General features: G+C 41.2%; 1 pseudogene; it reads right to left on the reverse strand.

The window, feature by feature from the left end:
- Positions 1 to 736: 736 nt before the first annotated feature.
- On the reverse strand, positions 737 to 7,861 carry LOC107678072 (uncharacterized; annotated as a pseudogene).
- Positions 7,862 to 8,449: the final 588 nt, after the last annotated feature.

Here is an 8,449-nt window from a genome sequence, read left to right on the forward strand (position 1 = left end):
CATCTGTTTCAGTGAGAGTGCACAGGTCTGACTCTCCTTTTCTGATTTCGCCAGTTTCCACCTCTAAAACTGTCCATCCAGTATAGCGTGTGTTCCCCTCGCAGAAACTGCTTCCATCTACGAATAAGTTCCGTGAGTCTTTAAAAGGTTCATTGTGGATGAAATGTCCCTTGTCAGATATGATAACATCAGTACATTCATGTGAATATCCTGGATTGTCCATCAGAGAGGCAGTATTGGTTCTGCTGTCAGCAATCACGATGAGCTGAGGACTCTTGAGCAGTGGTGTATAAAGTACCTGAAAGCCAAGTAAAAGTACAGATATCTTACCAGAAAATTACTTTGGTAGAAGTTGAAGTCACCTTTTAGAATATTACTTGAGTAAACGTCTTAAAGTATGTGATATTTATTGTACTTAAGTACGAAAAATTTTTTTAATCTTAAACGTACTTAAGTATTGAAAGTAAAAGTACAAGTAAATGCAAAATGGAAAAGAAGCAAATAAATAAAAAATATGTAAAAAAGCAAATATATAAAAAAATGCTGAAAAAGCAAATATATAAAAAACTTTTCATACACAGCTTGAGTAGCAAGATTGTGTTCAGTTTTAACTCTTTCTTCCATTTTGTATTTTTGGGTAAGAATAAGAAGCACTTCATCTGGTACTTAAGTGTCTTTCATTCCAACATAAGAAAGCATTTCTGGAATCTGCATCTGACATAGCATTTAGATGTATTTACACAGTTTCTCTTTCTTTTCCCACTTCCGATCCTCCTCCTTTCGGTGGTAGCATTCTCTCATCATCATTTTCATCAGCTCTTGTGAGTCGAAACACTGATGTATTTTGTTCTTGTGTGGATTCAGCTTGAGCTCGGTCAGCTTGGAATCTTTGCGAGTTCCTTCGTTGATTCCTTGGACTGGTTGCTCCTGGGTGACCAAGATGGTAGCTTACCCCGGGATGAAGGTTTCTCAGGAAGAGAGTTTTGAAGTTCAGATTGTCTTCCATGTCCGGTTCGTTGCGAGTTCCGAAGTATGCTCGTCTGAGTTGGCTGTAGTAGGCTTGAGGAGATTCATGACGTCCTTGTCTCGTCTCCAGGGCAGCCACTAGTCCTTGTTCTGACTCAGGGTCAGCGAATTCTTTAATGAGGGCTTCTCGGAGCAGGCGGTTATCAGTTTTTGTGTGAGCAGGCTGCCGGTCCAGGAAGCTGTGGACTTCAGGGCTGGATGTTGTTCGGAGCAAATAGAGTCTATCTTTGTCAGTGACATTGGGTCTCATTTCCAGATGGAAATCGACGTCTTGCAGATAAGCTTGGACATCCTGGCTACCTGGCACACTTGGGGTGAATTTGCCAATGTTTCTGGCGAGCTTGTCGAGGTCTTTGAGGTCCAAGCCATGCAATGCTCTGTGGCTGGTTGGAGCAAGTTCTTTTAGCTTTGTCGTGAGGTAAAGTTCTTCAGAGGGGGCTGGTGAATGTTTCAGCACTGCCCCCTCCCCCTTTTGCACATGCGTCAGTCCAGGAACAGGTGACCCTGCTTGGCAGGGGTGAGACTGGTGCCCGTCGTGTCCTTGTAGGCTCAGGGCGCAGCTCGTAGGCATGTCTGAGTTCCTCTCTGATGCTGTCGGACTTCTCTTTGATGTAGTCCAGCTGTTGTGTTAGGCGACTGATCTCATCTCTTGACTCATCCAGGTGAGTTTCAAGGGATTTAATTCAGCCAATCTTGTCTCTGAAGTCGGCCTTTACCTTTTCCAGGAGCTGTTCTGCATATTGTAGCTTGTTGGAGAGATCAGCGTAGTCAGCCTTGCCTTGTTCCATTTCTTGGGTCGTAGCTGCTAGGGTCTCTTTTAGCCTAATGATCTCCTCCTCGGCGCCTTGTTCCGCTTCATCAGGCCCTTCCTGTTTTCTTGGGTAGTAGCTGCTAGGGTCTCTTTTAGCCTAGTGATATCCTCCTTGGCGCCTTGTTCCACTTCACCAGGCCCTTCCCATCGTTCCTGAGCATCCAGTTCTAGCTGCTCGACGCGTCGTTGTGCGCGTGTTAGCTCCTGCTGGAGATGGGCGGCGTGCCTGTCACTCAGCTTGAGGGTGGCGATGAGTGTGTGGCTTAAGGAGCCGGTGATCTTTGCTAGTTCTTTGTTACAGTAGCTCCGACTTGGGTCTTGTTTCATGAGGTTTGCTATGTTGTCATCCAGCTGGTCCTGTGTCTGATGCCTCAGTGTTTCAGCAGCCTTAGGTAGGAGGCTGTCTGTTGCAACACTTAGCCATGTCTCGAGGTCCTCCAAGTGGCCAACAGTCTGTTGTGCGAGACATGTTTTGGCACGGTGAGGGAGATCTAGAACTTAGACTGACACAGACCTTGAAGAAGAGAGAACAAAACAAAACAAACAAACAGAGGTGTAAGTGTGCAATGTCAAGTGTGGTTTGACGTAAGCACACACAGGTAGCACAGCTAGAGAACAGAGGGAGAAAAAAAACAAAACAAACAGAGCAAGGAACAGGATAATTGGTTGCGTCCGATTTTCCTGTAAGAGAAAGTTGTTTTTTTTTGTAAGGAAAGAAAGTTAATGGTAAGATGAGAGTGAAAAATGAAACAACAAAATACCTTTTCTGGTTGCAGAATTAGTATAATTACATTTTCTTCTGTTTTCCTTTTTTGTTAAGTTTGATTTAGAAGGATGCTTCTAAACCGGTGTTTGGAAATGGGGATTTCTAAATACCAGGACTGTGATTGTCATTCAAATTCCTCCGGGTGAAGGAAAAACAATAAAAATGACAGTATTGGTTTCTTAGCTGATAAGATTGACACCATACACCAGTTAGATTGTTTCTAGATGAGTGTTCAATTTTTTGGCGGATGCCTATCAATCCTCTTGTTGACCTGTTTTAGCCTTAGCTGGGTAGGGTTTCACAAGAGAGTGGAAGGTAAATGAAACACAATTTTGAACCGATGTTCTCAAGTTTCACAAATACCTGTTCAATTGCTAACGTTCTCTGCTTTATGATTTTCACAGGCAAAATCCCAGCAAACAGCCGCAGTAGTCAACTCAGAAGAAAACAGCTGAGAGAGAGAAGAAGGAGAGAGAAGTTTTACTCCCAATGTTAGGAAAAATGACAGGGTGGTGGCGCTGTTAAATTGATACACCTAGGGGGTTGGTTTTGCTGTGTTAGCAGGATAAGACTAACTTAACCTAAGTACTGTTAATTAAAATCATAAGAGCAATTTATAATTAAATTAATCCGTACCACCCTAATTACTTACAAATGCAATTAAACATTTCAGAGCCCTATTGACAGTTAATGATTAGAAATTCTAATGTTGTTGTCATTAGATTATAAGAGCAATTTATAATTAAATTAATCAGTAGATATTGTTGCTATGTGAAAGCAGGAACTGAAATTAATTTGTGAAATTAAATTAAAATTTGAAATCTGTAATTAATTATGAAATTATGAACGATTTCAAATCCTGAAGGATAGCAAATTAATAATATCTACTGATGTCACTAAAATTATAAGAGCAGTTATGGAATCACTCACAACGTAGCATTAAAGTAATGAGGACGAGAACCATAATTAATTGTTAATAAAACAACAGTGTTTAAACTGGTATAGTAAACAAGCTGAAGGGGAAAGGACAAACCTTTAAACGACCGTGATTAAAACTAACTGTGAGATTGCTAATCTGATGGTTGGTTAAAATCGCGTAACAGTTACAGTAAGGTTTATTAAGTTTGCATCTGTCAACGTTCTTTTCAATGGGAGGAGAGGAGAAGAGAGATAAGATGGATAAGTGTAAAAGAGAGAGAGATGAGGTGAAAGAACCCACTAGTGTGAGAGTTCAGATACACACGCTTAGATCACATCAACACTGCCAAACATTGCATTCAAGACCACCACAATCCTACGTGCTAACCGCTAGCCTTCAATGCTACTAGCTTTGCATGGGCTTCAATGCAAAAGCATTAGCTTCAGTTAGCTTAGCTCATGCTATTTGTTTACAAATAGCTCGGCTAAAAAATGGCACTGCGAACTGCGCTTGCGCACTTGTAAGTCACCTCCGGAAAAGGTTTCTTAGAACTTCCGGGTTACGGCTGTTACTATGGCAACATACCCTGCAATAACTAGCATGCTCGAAAAAAAAATGGCGCTGGTGAACTGCGCTTGCGCACTTGCAAGTCACCCCGGAAAAGGTTTCTTAGAACTTCCGGGTTACGGGTGTCACTATGGCAACGTACTTTGCAGTACGCTAGCATGCAGATTACACAGTTTACGTGCTTCATGTGAAATCGTGGCGCATTTCACACTGAACAGCCAAAAAGCACTCTTTAGATTCTTATCTTTATAGCGCTGAACACTCAACTCGTTCGAGTGAGGTAAATTAATGTACAGATTTACTGCAATTAATACAATGTTATTGAGATCTCGGCGGATCTCTGCACTTAGTCTATTTATACAGACAAAAACACACGTGGATTTAACCACAATCCTCCCATAAAATAACGTTCGGACACTCTCTGAGCGCCGTGTTCTAAGTTCACTAGCTTGTAGTTAATTAAATGGCCAGAGAGCATTAGTTAGCTAAATTAATGGTCTCAAACCGGGAGATAGCCTAGTTGTTCAACATTGGGAAACGCAATGTGAATCAATCTAGCTACAGACAAGGCCTAACAAGAGACGGAACAAGGAACACGCTTGCTTCTCTCTTCGTGCGCTTTTAGAGCGACTTAGTTTTGTTTGTTTTTGTCTCGACAGACAAACTTAAATGTTTTACTGCAGTTCACTTCTTTAAACAACTCGAGTTGCACATTCAAACATTCAACACGCTGGCATGCCACAAAGTATACAGTAACACAACAAACTCTGTTTCTCAGTATCTAATCTATTTTTCCGGATAAAAATAGAAAAGATTCAACACAATAATGTCTTGTTTTTTTTTTTATTTTTAAGCCAAATCTGCCCGCTTTCGATGCTCCACCAATTATGTAGGAAATTAACTCTTTTACTTTAGCTCTTTTCAGAGGGGGAATCGAATCTGAAGATTCAAAGTCATCCTGATTGAACTGATTCCAAAATTGATAGTTTACACTTTATCAACGGTCGTCCAGCGAGACGTTAACATCAGTATATCTTACCAATTTGAATATTTGTACTACCCTGGCCACAGGTTAACACATGCTTGTGATAATTTATAAGTTATGAGCTAGGTAGCTGGATCTGGGCAGGGTTTAACTTTGAAAATACAACACAAGACAATGATTCTTATAATGAAACAACAGTTTATTGGCTATTCTAGATTACATTAAACTAAACTAATGAAAACACACACACACCGGATGATGATTAACGGAGGTTGCATGAAGTCCCAAAGTTTTAATACTCGTTTTCTACGAGTTCTTTAAATTCAACCTGAGAAAACTCATAAAAGCAGAGACTTGGCTTATGTTTACTGCTTAAACTCAATTCAGCACCCATTCAGCAGATAGATGAAAAGATTTTGTTTGGTACTTGCGTTCGAGCTGACGGCTGAGCGGAGTTTTCCAGTTGCTGGCTTTTCAGGGAATCCCAGTACCTTTGATTGGTTGCTGATCTGTCGTTTGGATGACGTCGTTTCTGGGGATGCCCTCCTGGAGAATGGAGGTTGCCTTGTGACGTAGGAGCTTCGAAAGTCGGTTGCCTTAGATACAGAGAGTGATGCGTGGTGCTCTTCCGGGAGTTCCTTTGCTTGGCTTTAGACTTTGAAGATTTCGGCAGACACGGAGTTTCAACTGAAGTGTTTGAGTTCTGAGTTCGGTTTTTAAACGAGCCGATTTGGCCCGTCCCAGACGCGATTGTCCCAATCGGACGCTGTTGCAGGGCTTAGCCACGCCCTGTGTGGTTCCCTTCTCGTGCATAAATTAACATGCTGTTCAATTCATCACGTGGGGGAAATGTCTTTGCAGGTTTTGTTAATAACTTATCTATAAAGTGTCGTACAACACACACTGTTCAAAATAACAGCTTTTCATTCATACCAAGGTTATTCGAATATCATGACCAAGCCCACAAGCCCAAACTTCGCATATCTGGCATACACAGAGTACCTTTAATAACTTTATCTATTAAAAGGGGTTATAAAACATCGATTAAACTTCATAGGTTACAATATACAATAAACGCATATATAAGGCATAACACATACAGTGGATACATTTTCACTACTTATGATGAGTTTTTAGTTTTTAAACTGTTGAACTTAGTCCATGCAACTTCTGCGTTTCTTTGTTAATATTAATTTATTGAGTCTTTATCTGGTTTTCTTTCGTTGTTGTTTATATAGGCCTATCTGTCAATTTCCAATAAACAGTAATAATAATGTGTAAATTAGTCCAAATATTGTTTGGACTGCTGGCTGGAGGGCGCGTGCGAATCTGTGGACTCGTCACGGAGTTCCTGTGTAAATTATTGTTTGGACTGCTGGCTGGAGGGCGCGTGCGAATCTGTGGACTCGTCACGGAGTTCCCGGAGTTCCCTGCCGTCAATATATATATCTTTTTTTTGACAGGGCAAAACAAAATGACAAATGACATTGACATTGTAACAAAGTTGACTATTAGACTTTCTAATAGTCTAATAGGCTACATTTTAGAGTTTCTGATTGAGGCCCATTAACCAGACCTGACAATCTGTGTGTCGCCCACGGATAGGCCACCGTGGTCCGATCACGGGTTTCAGTTATTGACTCAAAATTATAGGCCTACAACCATTATCAGAATTAATGTTAGGACAAAATATCAGGTTAGGCCTAACGTTACTATCAAATTGCTATTGTAGCCTAGTTTCCAAATGAAAGAGTTCTTAAATTCCGTGGTCCCATCACGGGATGTCGGGAAGCCTGCAACAGATTGTAATCAATAGCCTATGTGGTCAACATTAAAGGCATGGTGAAAATTGTTCTGGAAGACTTGGTCAAGAAAATGGTCGTGTGTCTTAGCCTACTAATAAGAATAACAAATGACGATGATGAAAATAACAAAAATAGGCCTACCAATCTGCATGATCTGTTTGAAACAGTTAATCGGTGTGAAGACCATGAGCCTATAGGCTACTCACATTTGCATTATAGGCTAGCCTACTTCCCTCATAGAATTTTCGGTCTTGTAGGCCCATCAATTTCGATTGATGAATGACAGATGAAGCTTAGGCCAAATTATTTTAAATGAAACAACATTAGGGTAGCTACAAGCCACTGCGAGAGACCCGAGGTTGTCCGTGTGTCTACGACGGAAGACTCCGTGGTGCCGCCACAGAAATTCACAATAAGCAAAAGGCTACAAACTGATCAAACTGAATTATATGAAAACAGGGGTAGATGAGAGGTTGACAGGTTAATTGCCATCGCAGACACCGTCTTGAAGACTTCAAGTGTCAAAACGAACAAACTACTTTGGCCTATAGCCTAAATAACATCCAGTGAGGGTGAAACTGTGGTGACCACGGAAGATTCCGTGATACCATCACGGAACTTGAGCCGATCAGAGGAAGCTAGCGCTCAAACGACTACAGAACAATGCTTCGGGCATGGTGAAAAAATATTTCACGTGAAGTATTTTTGAAGTAGGTCTAAAAAAGCCCAGACTATTTAAAGTCATAGGCTTACGTGTCCAAATTAGAAAATGACGTCAATTGAGGCAGCGCTGGTGTTGAACCAGTGGATCCGTGTGTGGACCACGTAAAAAGAATGACTCCGATGCAGTTATATTAGAATCCGGTTATCCGTGCGTGGACCACGGCTGATGCCTGTCACTGACTTACATTGGTATCACTTCTGTGAGCCCATCACGGAATTTTCGGCGATTCCGTGATGCCACCACGGATTCGGATGTCATGGTCCGTGGTCATTACACGGAATTCTGTGAGATCAGGTTGACAAGCATATGATGTTACTACTAACAAGTCCACAGTCGTCGGAAAAGCATTCATATCCCTCCACATCCGGGACATATTTTGCTCTTCCAGCTGTAAGGTGCCAGCAGTTTGTAAGTATGAGAGTGTTTCTGAATTTAAATGCAAGCTGGAAAATGACTAAATGTGCTGTTGGTATAAACTGTAAACTGAATACAGCTATTTGTACTGTACATTTTTTGTAACTATTTTTACGTCTTTACACAAATATTTAAAACACCTTCCTTTTCTCTTGTAGGATGAACCAGCTGCCAGTGAAAGCGAGCCTGATGACCTAAATATCAGCATGCTTTCATTAGATCCACCATCTGAAAAGAAGGATGTTAGTTTTGTTCCACCTAGTTCCACATCTGCCTCCAGTACAACCACTACGACAGAAGAAGAGGAGGAACAGCCATGGCAAGAACGGATATGGATTGTTAATGAATCAGCACTGATGAAACAATTTAGAAGACGTCAAGACTGTGGTGCACTAATCACAGAAAAAAAAAACACAACTTCAGGGAGCCTAA

This window comes from Sinocyclocheilus anshuiensis, unplaced genomic scaffold, assembly GCF_001515605.1.
Source record: "Sinocyclocheilus anshuiensis isolate Anshui unplaced genomic scaffold, SAMN03320099.WGS_v1.1 scaffold1358, whole genome shotgun sequence".
Classification (NCBI taxonomy): domain Eukaryota; kingdom Metazoa; phylum Chordata; class Actinopteri; order Cypriniformes; family Cyprinidae; genus Sinocyclocheilus; species Sinocyclocheilus anshuiensis.